This window comes from Uloborus diversus, chromosome 5 (assembly GCF_026930045.1).
Source record: "Uloborus diversus isolate 005 chromosome 5, Udiv.v.3.1, whole genome shotgun sequence".
NCBI classification, from domain to species: domain Eukaryota; kingdom Metazoa; phylum Arthropoda; class Arachnida; order Araneae; family Uloboridae; genus Uloborus; species Uloborus diversus.
The window spans coordinates 139648141-139664733 of NC_072735.1; positions in this window are offsets into that span (position 1 = coordinate 139648141).

Below are 16593 nucleotides of genomic sequence, written 5' to 3' on the forward strand. Positions count from 1 at the left end.
AGGTTTTTCAGTTACTGAAAATGAAAGTGACGACATTTAGAGAAGTTGAAAAGGAGTGCATCCTTATACCGGATGAAATGGCTGTAACTAAAGCAATTGAGTACAAAGTGTGTTCGAATTCATATTTCGGAAAAACTACTTTTCTTGAAAAGGATAAAACAGTGAATCATGGCTTAGTTTTCATGTTTGCGAGTATTTATAACCAGTGGACGCAGGTTGTTGCCTACTATTACACCAGAGATTCACCAGGGGAGAGCTCATGAAAGAAATAATCGTTAACATCAAAAATGCTGAAGGTGTTGGATTAAAAGTTAACAGTATTACTTCTGATACGTCTTCTTGCAATCAGGGCATGTGGGGAGCATTCGGGATATCATGCAATCGATCAGAATGCATAAACTGTATTCAATATCCTTGCAGACCTTCAGATACCATCCACTTCTTGGCAGATCTGCCACATTTGCTTAAAAATATCCAATCGTCTTTGATTAACAATGATCATTTTATTATCCCGGATAGCTTTAAAGACAAATATAATTTGCCAAGCTGTGTTGTGGACAAAAAACGCGTGATAAAGTTGTTCGAATTTCAGGAGAAGAAAGAGTTAAAGCTTGCTCCTAAATTGAAGGAAAACAGTTCTCATTTTGACGAAATGAAGATGACACCAGATGCGTCACTGTTAAGCCATGATGTTAGTGCTGGATTGGAATTTTTGGCCGAAATTGATTATGATAAAAATGTTTTGACAACAGCATGGTTTATAAAGCATGTTGACAAATGGTTCAACCTGATGATGTCCAGGTGCTATACATTAGCTTTAAATAAGCAAAATGAAAAGGTTTAGTCCAAAACGATTGAATTTCTTGAAGAAGTAATAAAGCTTTTTCAAGACTTGAAAATTGATGGAAAAAATTAAAAAATCTGGAAACCTATCCAGACAGAGGTTATTTTTTCTACAATTTCTGTGCTGCAATTGCAAGAAAAATTTTTGGAGACAAAATTTAATTTTCTATTGACTTCTAGATTTTCTCATGATGCTGTAGAAAATCTCTTCAGTCTCATACGCTCATGGCAAGCAGTTCCAATATGCTTACAGTTAAAGAATCTCCTAAAAGCTATTTCGTTTCTCAGTTTCTGAAGAAATGTAAAAGAAATTATGACCGGGACAAAGGGCATATTTTTGGAGGATTACTGGAACTTCAGCAGAAAAAAGTAAAAAATCCTACAAAAATTGTATTACCTTAAGTATGGAACAAGCATTCCATTGCATCCCTCCGTAAAGCAGAATTAAATTGTTTATACAGTATTGCAAGTTATATTATTAATAGTGTAGCTAAGCATCGTAAAGTCTGTAGCTTGTGCATAGATTCTTTAGGTTCAAAAGAGAAGAATGACATGGAGTATGTCAAACTTGTGTCCTTATGCACATACAAACCAAACTGTCTGTTCTATGTGAATGAAAATAGATTTAGGTTTTTTGAAAAAATAGAACTCATTTTCGGTTCATTGGAAGAAAATTTGTTGACATCCACTGCTTGTATCAACGTTTTGAACAGTAATATGAGTAGCAATACTCATATAAAAGCTTTTTTTTTTGTCAACTTGCCACGATATAAAGAGCAAAGTGAAAAAACACTTTATTTCCTTTCGCTTACAAATATTTGGGATTTAAAAAAAGGGAAGTTTGCAAACGAAAGTAAAAAATCAAGTTGAAAAACTTGGCAAAAATGTGGCAAAAATGCAAGAACTTGTTAAAAAACGTAAACCAACATTTTTCAAGGGTATTTAAAGAAAAATATAAATTAATATGGTCCTGCATATTGTAAATAGCAGAAATGACTAGAAAATAGTCATATGCATGTATTCTTTTTTTCTCCTAATTTATTCTAAGAGACTATGTTTTTCCAAAGTGCATATTATGGTGTGGCTCTGACCTTGATAATATCTACCTCTTTTTGTGGTAATAGAGAAAACTAATTGGTGCGGAGTTGATTCCAGTTCATTCCATAGTATTTTTTAAAAAGTGTCGAACTCAAATCTGTGCCAGTATAATACATCCTTTTTTCATTGAACTCCCTCAAAAGAAGTTGCATTGGCAAGGTTATAGCTCAACATATCAGGGCCATACTATACCTTAAACATTTGAAAATATTTTTTCCTTTTGTTAAGTAATTTTCTTCATCTGCACAATGAGAAACAATATTATTGAGTTATTACTCATCATGCTTTTTTAGTATTCATTTATTACTAAAGTTCTTTAAAATGTGAAATTTGTACATTGCAAAAAATAAAAGAAAATATTCACATTCATGCATTGTCCCCCTCCCCCTAATTTCTTCAAAGAGGAAATGCTTTTTTAAAAATACGTTTGATAAATATTGGGAGTGAATTGTTCGTTTTGTCAAGTATTTTTCTTCATTTGTGCATTGAGAAACTATTATTGAATTATTATTTCACAAACAAATCTTATTTCAAACTTCATTAGTACAGTAAATTTTAGTTACTTTTTGTTAATCGTTTATTTTTCTCTTTACAGATTTTATTTTTGTAAAAGATGAATTTAAGAAAAATAAATTTAAATTATTAATGTTTATATATTGTATTTTGTTCCATGAAAATATCTATATATATATATATATATTTTTTTTTTTTTTGAGTACTGCTGAAAATAAACCTTAGATATGAAGTTAAAGTTTTTTTTTAATTTAAATTTATACAGTGAAAAACTATCACTGAACTATTATTGTATCTAGAATTCTGACTTCAAGTTTCTTAGTACAGTGAATTTCTGTTTATTGTTAATAGTTTTTTTTCTTCATTTCAGTTCCTATTTTTATAAAAGTTGAACATAGAGAAAATTAATATAAATTGTTTTTTTTTCTCCCCTAGTTTGTTTAAACAGGAAAAGGGTTTTCTTTTCTTTTCTTTCTTTTTTTTTTTTAAAAACTACACATTGCATCAAGCATTGGATGTAAATTGTTTACTTTGTTAAGGATTCGTTTGCATTGTTGCAATGAGAAATAATACCATTGAATTATTTTATCAAGAATTTTCTCCCCAAGCTGTTTAACAAATTTCAGCTCTTTATTGTTATTAGTTTATACATGTCTTTCCAATTCAAATTTTCGCAAAATTTGCACATCTATTAATTGAAATAATTAATATGCATTATATTTGTACCTGGAAGTAAAGAGCACTATGTAACAAAATCAATCTGGAGAAATAGCCCAGTAAAATTCATTTATACTACTGTTTTGATTCAATAAATACTGCTGACGGTGTTGTTTTCATGCAAAATCAGAAACCGCTAAATAAGTTAGAAACGACTTTTAATGCATTAAAACTTGATATAAGTTAAGTTTCTTGTTTAATTTGTGAAACAAAAATGCATTACATTTGACATAATACATTCTTCCAATTTTTTTTGCTCATTTTGTTACTAACTTCTACACTTTACTGATTAAGATATTGTAATACAAATTTCAAATAAAATGGTTGTAAAGAAATCTAGAAAGCACTAATGTTATTGCAAACAAATTAAATTTATCTTTCCATCTTTTTCTTCCTGCTATTAGAATGTTAAAATCATATTGTGTTATTACACTATCGACGATCGATGGAGTTTTGCTATTGAAATGAGAAAGTAAACTGAAAAGCATAACCCCAAGAGTTGGAAATTAAAAGTTCAGAGAGCACCACCTATTTATTATACAGGGTCCATTATGAAAGTAATGAGCATTTACTGGCAAAATTTGTTTATTGATCGTAATTTGTACAAATGTTCAATATTCTTCAAAATACATTCCTCCTGCATCAATACACTTGCAAAGACGTGTTAGCCACGCCTGAAAGGCACCCTGAAACTCCTTGAAGGGAATGGCTCTCAGGAATGTTGTAACATGGTGTTGGATGTTTTCCACGGTTTCCCAATGTTTTCCTTTCATCTTTCTCTTGAGTCGCGGAAACAAAAAGAAGTCACATGGAGCTGTCGGGACTGTAAGGGGGTGAGGGATCACCAGGGTGTTGCTCCGGGCCAGGAAATTGGTAATGATGAAGGCTTTGTGACTTGAAATGCAATCGTCCTTGAAGGCTTCTTTCAACATCTGGAATGTTTCGGTTGCATTTTTTCCAAGCCTCACGCAAAACTTTACGGCGTTTCGTTGTTTAAGCGAATGCTCCATCGTGTCATGTTACAAAAGTTGAAAACACACTTCAAGCGGAGGCACGCATCTCTTCTCACACTGCTCGAACTCAACTGACGACCGAATGCATTGAAAGGGCATGTCCCCCACCACATTTTCCAGCCAGTTTTACCGTGCTGCCATCTATCGTTGCGTCACAATAACATTATGCTCATTACTTTCATAATGGACCCTGTACCAAGGTCACTTTAACTCTGAACTGCTTAGAAATGCGGTGAATGACATTTTTGGTTCCTCTCTATGCCATATAATTGTTTTATTTCTTCTGTATGAATATTTTTGAATTTATTTATTCCTTAGTCAAAACCTTAAAACAGATAAGTGAAAATTGTGCTTCTTGCCAAAACCGCAATAACGATTCTTCACACATGGTCATTAAATCCTCTTAGTTCAGCCAAGTGGTCAAAAAAAGTGGTTTGTCAAATTTTCCTTCAATGGAGTTAACGTGGTTCTCCATGGCTGTAAATTGATTCTCCACAAGCGTCTTCATTGAAGTCAGGTCATTCTTAATTTCATCTTGGTGTTTTGTCATATCATTCTTTAGTCCAGTCAAATCATTCTTCAATCCACTCTTGAATTGGTCTTGATTTGCTGTAATGTCACTTTTTAATTGTTCCTTATTTGCAGCCAAATCATTTTTCGCAGAGTTTATTGCTTCGGAATGGCTAAAAAAGCTACTTCGCAGTTAGAAAGCAAACTAACTCTCTCCCTCATTCACAGGACGCATGGTGTTTTATACCGCTTCGGAAAAGTTCGACAAACTTCTATTTCTTTCTGGATGTTTTGTTTTTATTCCATTCACAAATCTTATCATTCAGAAATGGAGGGACCATTTACTTCATTTGAATGTAATAGGATTGTATATTCATAACAAGAAACTATTTACAGGTTACATTATTAAGAAAGGATGTGAGAAATTTTTCATCCTCAAGTTCTAGGAAAACAAACCTTTCTGTAGCTGATCAGAAAATGTGCAAGGACATTAGAAAAATTCCAAGTCACAGTTTGAAACTTCTTCTAAAAACAATTAAGTCAAGCAATGATACGAGTCTTTGGAAATCATGAGCTTTTTGATGAAAATATAGATATCTGACTAAATCTAACAAAGTATGGTTGCTTTTGTTAGATTTTACCATTAGTTTTATAAATTTTGTTTTGATCTATTAAGCTTTTTTTTTTGCATTGAAATAGGAATTTTTAAAGCTCATGTCAGCAGTTCTTATTGCTATTTGAACAATTTTAATGTAGTAATTAAAGTATGATATCACTTATCAGCATTGCGTAACTCTCAACTTCAGTCAACATCATTACTTTCCATTGCAGAAAATAGCTTGGTCAGTCAATGATTTCTTATTTACTCTTTTGCTGTATTTATCATTAATAATGTAAACATCAGGGTGAAAGGATACGTGTTTTCTTTGTATTCTTTTAATGTGACGATTGAAAAGAGAGTAAAAAAAGATTCAAGACAACTACAAGCCAAGCTGGTTAAATGTGTAACCTACCTCTTGTCAATTCTGTTTATGACTGTACTCTTTTTTTTTTTTTTTTTTTGTATATGCTTTAATTTTGATGTATAATCTTTCAGTTTCTGATTTATCATATCTAAAGAATGTTGTAGTGCCTTTTCACACAACTCATGCTTTTTGGACAAGAAGTTAGATTTTAAGCAACATTATCTTCAAGAAATCAAGCAATATATTTAAAACATTTCTTTCATAAACATTTAACCATTGAATCATCTCAACTTTTTACTACTTGCCAAGACAACAAATTTTATAAGTACTGTGTGTGTGTGTGTGTTTTTTTTTTTTTTTTTAATATCAAAATTTTAATGCTTGTTAACACTTTACATTTGGTGAGATTTTAGTTGTTCTGGGAAATAGTTACTGATTTTTAAAAAAAAATATTGCTAAAATATAACAAGAGAAAGACATAACAATCAAACACCTTCATTTCTGTTTGTTGAGTGCAGAACATCTTAACCAGATAAAACTGTTATTGTTAAATTCTGCTAGTGTTAATAATGATTGTAATTATAGTAATTGAAATAGTGATAGTAATATTGATTGAAATATTTGTAGTCTTTATGCACTTCATGTTTTAAATTACAGCATGTAAAATGTTATTTACAAATGATGTTGTCTTTTCATATTTCAATATTGTATAAAGCTGTTAATGTACCTACCAATGCACAAAAAAAAAAAAAAACAGTATACTGTTATTTATGAAATTGAGATATACATGGATTTTTATATTGATTGTTTACATATCCTCTTAAACCTAAATTATAAAATCTGCTCATAATTGCTATCCAAATGTTTATTGTGTAGTTTGTGCTACAATATTTGTAACCTTATACATTTCATGTTGAAAATGTCTGCAATTTATTTTACAAAAGCTGTTTTTGATATTTCATTATTGTAAAAGAACTGTTAATGAACGAATCTATGAAAATTTATACAAAACTTTACCTAATACTTTATGTGTGAAAAATGGTTTAGTACCTAATTTTTTGTTAAGTTGAGTTTCTTTCATTAAAGGAAACACTTTGTAAAAATATTTTTTAAATTTTAGATTTATATTCAATTAGCTGCATTGCACGGTCTACTTAAAAAAAAAAAAAAAAAAAAAAAAAAGCAATGTCAAGTGGCCCATGTTAAACCATCAGGTCTGAGTAAAAGGGGAGAAATTTAGTTTCACTTAAATAATGGCAACAGTCCCTAAAAATCCCTATTACAGTAAAGACATTAGTCCCTAAAACTCATTCCAATAAAGACATTACTCCTAAAAAGAATGAGGACTATACTTCTAAAATAATGTCAGCTCTGCTTTAAAAATCCCAATCCATATCAAAATGTGCTCCATACTTTGTAGGCTACCTCAAATGTCCTAAGCTGTTTCTTGACAAAGAATGGAATTGAGATTGTGTGATGCATGCCTAAAATTTTCTCCTGAAGAAATAAGGAGAAATATAGCCAAAATTTGAACAAACATTAAAATAAAGACAACAGTTCGGAAAAATTATCGACAGAATTTATGAGTCAGTGAAAAGGAGAACAGCAGTTATTGGGGAACTCCCAGAAATCCTATTATTAACCCACCGGTAGTTTAGCCGGAAAACAAAGACCCTCATTAGCATGAGAACAACTATCCCTGAAAACCATCTTTAAATTGAGGATTTTGATTTATAAACAAAACCAATGGTTCTTTTAAAAACTTTCTTTAGATTAAAGGAAACAGTCTCTGAAAATACTATTGTAATGAAGACAATTCCAAAACTTTTCCTTTGGAAAACAAAAAACGTTCTTCACCGTAACTATTTGAAGAAGGAATTCAGTTTCTATTAACCCCAGATAGACTAAGGGTAAAAGTTTTCCAATAACCTGAACCGTTGCATTAAAAATATCTATCTGGATAGCAAATATAGTTCCAAAAACCACATTCAGAATAAACGAAAATTTCAAAATAATATCATTGAAAAAACAGCATTAAGACATTTAATAACAAATAAGGACAGTATTCCCCATTTGAATAAGGTTGCATTTTTTTTTTTTAAATCCAGATCAGCTTACAATATCTATATTTAAATAAAACAAAGAATATGTATGTATGTATGTATGTGTGTGCGTATGTATGTATCTTCCCTACACAAATCCAATTTATGTAGGATCTCGACCAAATTTGGCAGTGAGTTACTAGGGCACCCGAAAAGGGACATGGGGATTTTTCGAACGTCAAAAAAGTACCAGTCCGAATTTTAATTTCTGGACCCAAAAATGGCATTGAATGGCTCTCTCTGCCCAAAATAATTATCCAATTTTCTTAATTCAAGTCCCGTTTGAAAGGCCGCGATAAATACCCCTAATGTTGATTTACATCCTTTGATTTAAGAATAAACCCAAGGCTATAAAATCACCGGCAAAAAAGTTATGAGCATTATTAAGCCTAATGGAACAACAATATCAAATCGGCAATTTATCGTTTGCCAACAAGCTCAATTTAGTGTGAATTAACACATTGAAAAGAAAGAGCTGTTGATATTTTTTTTCCTCGACTGCGAATTTAAAAAATGCTTGCTTTTGCTTTGAAGTAAAATTTTCTCCTTTTGATTACTCTCTGGCCATTTATCTTTTTTTCTTTCTTTTTGCACTGCTAACAGAATATATTTAAGGATTTTAGTTCTATTGAGTTAGGACTGCATTTAATTTATTCAGGACTTTTGATTTACTGTCAGTGTAGTTACTCAATTATTTTGATGGGAAATTTTAAAGATTTTTTTTTCTATTATTTAATCTCAGTTGTTGAATATGCTTCACTTGACATAACTTTTATTTTAGAGGTAGACCGTGCAAAGCTGCACAACACAGCTAGTTCTTAAATGACGTTAAAGTGGTAAATTTTAGATCTATTAGATTGATTGAAACAGTAATGAAGATTTCATTTATAAGTTCAAAATAAAAATTTTAGTGGTCGTCTCTAGGCTGCACCAACAAATAAATAGATTGAAAAAACGAAAAATAATCAGATAGGGAAAATTTCAAAAGTCCCCTATTAGGGGAGAAACCTGAAAATGGTTGAGAAATTTAATGTCTACACTTGATTAAAAATTGTATAGAAGAAAGTTACTATTGCCTATTCAACTAAGATTTTTTTTAAAGCTTTTATTTTTACTTACTTTTTTTTAAATACTAACTGGGATGAAGCTGAAGCAATGAGAAAGATGTAAGTTATGTTTTCGAATGTTATTGCACTATTTTAATTGTAGTGCAACATTTTGATGAGTAGTTCTCTGTTATTATTGTTATTACTTTTTTTTAGTACTTTTTTTTCTTTGAACTTTTTGACGTGTAGCTAGGTGTAGAGGATATATTTTAAAAATAATTTTGTTACAAACTAATCAAATTACTTGGCACACCTGGGCTAGCAATAACTTAAGAAGAAAAAACCCTTAAACGTATTCCGCTGATGCAGTTATTTGAGCTCCATCCCTACCCATAAAAGTAAAACAGTATTGATAAAAAACTGAATGTACTTGTTTCAAAAGTAAAATGTGAAATTGAAGTTTAAATGAAAGAATCAACAAAATGTAAAATTCAACTTGGTCTATTTTCTTTTTTGAACTCAGCACAGAACTTTCCTCATCTGGCGTTGTTGTTGTTGTGTGCAAGCTATACTAGCAATTTGAGATGCACTGCTTCACTTCTCCAACTGTACCATAATTTGGTGTGAAGTTCTACTTCCACAGTGCACCATATGCCACAAGGACCTGCTTATAGGGTAAGCAACCGTTCACAGTATAACAACACATTCACACAAAGGAAGGACACGGCCAGAAGAGAGAAAGTACATCGATGCCTGAGCCGGGATTCGAAATCTTCCCATTGCAGTCAGACTCATCTGACCATTAGACAGGGAGAGCAGCTCATCTGGCATTAAACCACAAAAAAATAAACAAGTAATTATTTTGCTTTGTTTCCTAGAAAAAAAAATCTAACCATTAATAAGCACACATTAATCAGCAAACTTTGATTTACAGTGGACTCTCTGTATCTGAACACTCCCTAATGTGAACACCCCGATGTTCTGAACACATTTTGATGGTCCCGGAGAAATTCCATAGACTTAACATAGGCTGACCTCTCTCGATTATGAACGCTATTTCTAACCCCCCTTCAATGACTACCTCTCTATATACTAAACATGTTCACAATCGGTACTCGGGAATTCTCATGAATCAAATGAAAAAGTCTGAAATACATTTAAAATTTTATCACAATGAATGAAGGGCATTAAAGGGAAGATGGAGAAAAGGAGAAGAAATATTATTTTTGTGGATATATTGATGCACTGTATAAAATCATTTAGCTAATCAATATGAGTCTGATTTTTCTGCCATGAACTGCATTTTCAAAGAATCTTACTTTTGTACCAATCATTAAAATACGGTTACCTACAAGCAATATGCGGCAGAGAATCACTCGGAAAATGTTTCACTAAACAATTGGATAATAAAATGTACCTTGCATGAGAATAAACAAAATGCAAAAAATAAATAAATAAATAAAAATAATAATAATAATAATAATAATAATAATAATAATAAATAAATAATAATAATAATAATAATAATAATAATAATAATAATAATAATAATAATAAATAATAATAATAATAATAATTTGATTTTTGACTTCTTGAATTCAAATTATGTTTTTCACAATCACGTGTTTTTTTGCGTGTGTACAGGCATGTGGGTGTGTGTGTGTGTGTATATGCACAGCTTCCCACAGCAGTATAAAGCATTTTAGAGTAGTACAAAAGCATTAAAGTTTTTCTTTTGGGTACTAAATATTTTGAAAGAGTTTGCTTTAATAGGTAAAGCTTGACCAGTGACCACAGACGGATGACAAATGACTTTGAAGCGGCAAAACATCATTTGTATCTTTTGTAATCGGTCAGAAAATATCGAGCTGTAAAAGACGCATTCTTGCTGATCCTTTCTATTACAAATAATAACAAACAACCTACTACAAATAATACAAATGACTTTTCAGTAAGTTCCCAGTAAGGTCATCCACCTTCTTTCCGTGGTCAAGCTTTAGTATCAACGTTATTAAAGAACAAACACAACAAAATTGTTGTAAATACGTATTTCTGGTCAATACGGAACTTTTTTTAAATGTCGATTGAACTTCAGACTTTTTGCAACAGTGCCAAAGAAACACGCTGTTTTATTACATTGCAGAAGTTTATTTAATTTTGTTCTTAATTTTTGGCTGAATGATTAGGAATGCATTAAAAATAACTTTTATTTACGTTTAGTATCAAAAAAAAAAAGCACTTTTGCACTCCCTTTGAATTCTTTACTGAATGAAGGAGCTATTACTGATCCTCTCATTTTATAATTCGGACTCGTTGTTAAGTCACCTGCACCTCCTGCAAGTTTTCTGAACTAGTAGTGAATCGTATTTCAGAAATCGTTATTTTTCTGTTAGAGGCAAAGAAGGGGAATGTGGGGCAAAACGAAATTAGTTAAGATGGCAAAGCTTTTTCACAATTAACAAATCAGAATTTTTTTTGAAAATTACAAAAAAAAGGACGTTTTATTTAATAATGAAACTTGCATTGAAACGTTTTTTTTTTTAATCAGTAAATTTGAGCTTTTAAAAAAAGTTAAATTTTTTCTTCTTTTTTTTATGGGGAAAATGTTTTTTTAATGAACTATTTTTTTATTCAATTATAAAAAAATTTTTGATCGAATGATTCAGTAACTAAAAGTTTGAATGAATAAATGAAAAGATAATGAGGTTATGAGTAAGTACACGAGCGAATAAATAAGATAATAAATGAATGAATGAATAAGTTAATTACTAAATGAAGGAATGTAAATGAATTAATTAATAAATGAATAGATAAGTAATTTAATAAATCATTGAGTGAGTAAATGAAATAAACTTTCACTTTGCTCGCAATATATCAAAAGGTTAATGTATCAAAAGGTATGATTAAATCTGAAAAACAGGGGGGGGGGATGAAACGTTGGTGAAACTGGGGAGACACCGCTTAGTATGTGCTTGACTAATTGTGCAAAATATTTAAAACACAAACTAACTTAATGTTAACTAAACAAATACTGCATAAAAATTAGAAGGTCTCCATTAGTATTTAAAATATTAAGAACAGGTACTTTATCATTTTATAATTTCAAAAGTCATTTTTGACTTACAACAAAGTAACAAAGTATTAAAATATGACAATCAATTTTTGAAAATTTCCTATACTGTCATATGCTTTTATTTTCGGTGGCGTTTATTTCCTGACTGGAATGGACTATAAGACGGAAAGGGATTAAAGCGACAAAATTCAAAATTTTGAGATAACCATCAGTACAAAGGGTGGGTGGACCTCTCTTCTGTCTTGGGGCAAGAGGTAATACTAGTAGCCCTATTAGGTGCTGCTGTACAGCATGATTTAGAGATTTTTTTGAATGAACCTAGGATTTGAACTTTAAGCGCGATTTACTCGAAACTTTTAAAACGTCCACTTGCACCCCTTTGCTTCTTACTGCCTCATATGTGCTACTACACAGTTAAAATGTTACCAGATAGGTGGAACTGAAAGCAGAATAAATATTTCCAAACTTCACTTTGCCCCACATTCCCCTACTTGAAGTTTTGGTGGGGTTTTTTATTAGTAAAAAAAAACGTTTTTTAAAACTCGTTACCTAACTATAAAAGACTACTAGGAAATAAGGAAAACCTATAAATGGCACGTGAAGAATCGGCAGCTTTCTTGTATAGAATTTCTTTTTACAATAAGTACAAAGATTCCACCGATCTCGCTCTAACGACATTTTAACGATCATTTTCCGAACTTTTAGTTCTGAAAATGTTAAAAGGTGTCGAGTTGAATTGCCGGGCGTGATTCCCTTCATAGTTTCGTCAGTTCAAGAATTTTTCAATTATGGGTGTTCTTGACCTGATTTTAAAAGTCTCTAAACATGTGTTAGTCATTTTAAGAAAGCTTGAATTACGGAGAGTCTTTGTGCGTTTTTTGAATTTCGCGAATTTCTGCCACAGCTATCCTCATGTATATATAAAATAGCGAATATTACTGATCAAGTAACGTTCAGACGTCACCAACAATGAAACTCACGACATAGCATGGTAAGTTGACAAGATTTTCTGGCAAAGTTTGACATGCAGGGAAATGCTTTATTTTGACATGGCTAAACTGGATGCTGTAACTTAACTGTTTTACTGGTAAGACTGTCCTTTTAAGAGAATGAAGAAGCGGAAAAGTAGTCAACAATGAACTTTATAGAGTTTAGGGCTAATCCACTGGAGTTCGGGTTAAAATTTCAACTATCAAAAAATACTCTCAAACAAGCAATTGCTTCGTTCAAATGTAGAAGCAATTTCCACCCGTCATACCTTGATAGACGATTTAACTAGTTTCGAATAAGTAATAATCGTAAAGACAAAGGAGTGAGAAACAATAAGCCACGACAAAGTGACATCAATTAGCAATCTTGATTGCTTGGAAAAAAAAAACAAAAAGAAAACACAGTTATTTACAAACATTTTATTTGTTAACAAATATAAGATGGCAACAAATCAAAAAATCATCGAGGTTTCTCCGGTCATTTGCCAACTTTTTGTTTCACAACATTTAGTTGATTAGCTGTTTCCTATTAAATTTGACCTGCTAAACGCGATTGTATAAATTAAATTCTTGTAATACGTATCATTTTAAAGTTAAGATGAATTTATTTTTTCCATAACTGAATGAAGACTGAAAAATTCAAATCAAATCTGTTTTCCTGTATTTTGAATTTTAATAAAAATTAAGATCTACCATATACTTGAAATGTATATTGTGAACAAAAATATCTGAAGTTTAAGTATTGAATAGAAAAATAAGCTGCACTTTATGAAAGAAAATGACGAAAAATTAGCTTTTTTCATTTGTGAACTGATACGTATTTTTCAGTTATGTTACCAGTGGCGGATCATGCGATTTTGAGGCCCCAGGCGCAACTTTATCCGGAGGCCCTCCAATTGACACGACAAAAATGATAGTTTACTACTATTAACAATGCAGAAAATCATAACTTTCTTTTATTTTTGAATCAAGCAGCAATGGGGGGGGGGGCTAACATTCTTATTTAATAGGAGAAAAACGACATTTCCGACAAAAAAAAACTTTACAGCGAAAAAATTTTTTTTCTCTATTTTTTTGTAATTTAGTTAATGCAGGGGTGTATATCCGACCCCGATTTGTGGCATCTTCTGGCAAAATCCCAGAATTACCCAGTTTTTCCAACGGGGGGCGGGGGGGTAGTTGGCAAAAAGAGAGGGGGGATAACCTCTGATCGGATAAGGAAAATTTGAAACTTGTAGTTTTAAAAAGCAATTTTAGACTTCGCTGATGTTAGGGGGCAAAAGGTGCAAGGGCCTCAGCGGAAAGCTGTTGAAATAGATGCCTTAAAAACGCGATTATAGGCCAATTTATTGACGTTAGGGTAAAGAATGGAGCTCAGGGAACTGCCTCCGATCGATTGTTTGTTTGTTTGTTTTTTTAATAGCTCGAAATCAATTACTCCTAGCTCCTTCCCGATTTTAGAAACTGAAGTTTCAAAAACGCAATTGTAGACAACATTACGGGATAAACAATTTTACAGAAAAGAGGTTCTGGAGCCTCTCCCCCTGGACATTTGTTTCAAAATTATGGTCCTAAAAACTTAAGCATTTATATTCAGGGGCTATTCCACTTAAACTGTTTCTAAGTGTAATTTTAAAAACTTATTTTTTTTATGATATTAGAGGAAGGTGGTTCAGCGACTATTGCTCGAATATTTTCCGAAATTCAAGTCTTAAAAACGCGATTGTTAAGACCATATTTTGCAACATTAGGGCCAGTAATTTTTTGAAATTAAAGTTCCAAAAACGCAGTTTTAAGCAATTTTCGATCTTGTTTGGGGGCTTACCCCTGGAACTTTTGTGAAATTGAAGATCTTCAAAAATGGTATTTCAGAGTCTCGCTCTTCTCTCCATAATGCTTTCGGTGTGTGTGTCTGTGTGAAGGGGGGACTTTAGAGAAGTATCAATTTTAAAACTTAAGAGGGAGAGATAAGAACGAAATAGGAATGGGGTGGCAATAAGAAGAGTAAGCCATACTGTTGAATTTTTTTATTTCAGAGATTTCTTTTAAAGAGAAATTTAGATTTTTCCCATTATTATTATTTTTTTCTTTTAACAATCACTGTGTTTTCCCAAGACCTGTTCTTTTCTTCGCTTCAATAATAAAGAATAGTTAAAAAAAATTCAACTAAGCATTATGAGGGGGAGGCCGTGATCCCCCCTCCCCCTCTGATTGCGCCACTAGTGTAATTATGTATAAATATCAAAAATTGGTATTTTAAAATTGACATACGCACTCCTTAATATTTTACGTCGTCGAAAAGAGCTTTTCTTCTGTAGAAGATGAAGTTTGTTACAATTTGCTCAGTTAATATTAGACAGATACAAGCGTTTCTAATTTTGCGCACATCATAGTCTAAATTAAAGCTCAGCTGGAGAACGAAATGTAACTGGAGACTACAAATTTGATAAATAATTTCTGAAACGTTACGTAACGGTCATTTTGATATGCCTAGGTGCCCCCTTAGCAATTACAGTCCTGATTTTTTTTTCAACGGGAGTTGGAATCTTAATTTATTTATACCTTTAGGACATCAAATATAAGATTTTAATGCGATCCTTAGTGATGATTATCAGTCATTATTTCAAGAATTTCCAAACTATATTAAATATTTTATACTACTTTAAAAAATGCACTGCTACTGCTGGTTATCTTCTCGGCCGTTTTGAAGGCTTTTTTTTATTTTATAATTTTTTTTCCCACTCTCCAAATAATTTATTATTATTATAATATCACTTAATCAAAATTCAATAATGTACAAGTTTTGTTGGTACAAAAAATGATGTGTGGCGTCTTAAATGTCGCAATCGTGAAAGAGATACCAATGACATGAAGACCTTTAAGGCTCACAAATTAGAACATGAAATAGTAATATGAAGCACCAATCACTTTTCCTGAGCTTTGAAGGTCAGGAGCACCTAAATTATTGTTTATAAGAGAGGAGCAGATCCAGAAGTATTTTTAATATTTTGAAAAACTGACATTGGGTTTGATATCTCATTTTAGACGCAATTTCAAAAGACATTTCTTTAACGCAATTTCAGGCTATATTTGGTAAAAACACAAGGACAAGGGTTTGTTTTGTGAAGGCTCCCCTGGAAATTTTTGAACCCTAAAAACGCATTTGGGGCTGACCCCGGGAAATTTTGTTATTGTAGTTTAAAAAACGCAATTTTGGGATGCATGTGGACATGTTAGGGGGAGAGGTGGTTGCTTTAACTCGGAAAGTTTTTGAAATTATAAGGTCTACGATTGATGATGCTGGTGGAGAAGAGAAGAGGTTTGAGAGGATTTCAAGTTATATACAATAAAACTTTAAAAACACCATTACAAATCTTCTTTGGGAGAGTTTATGGGAAGGAGATTAAAATTTAGGAGTTTTCCCTTCTTAAAACACATTCTAAAGTTCTCTTTGGTAACCGCATAAGAGGTGGGTAAGTAGCTGCTGTCCTCCCGCAAATTTTCGAAATCAAAATTCTGAAAATGGACTTTTAAGTGACTTTTGGGAGGATAGCAGGGATTGGGGACTCTGAGTCGAAAATTTTCCAAAATTATGATCGTAAAAACCTAATTTTCGACTGTCTTTGATCTTGTCAAAAAGGGATAAAACCCTCTTTTGGATCAGTGGTAAGTGTCAGAAGTTGCTGTCGCGGCATGATCCGACTTTCAGGGCGATTCCGAAGTC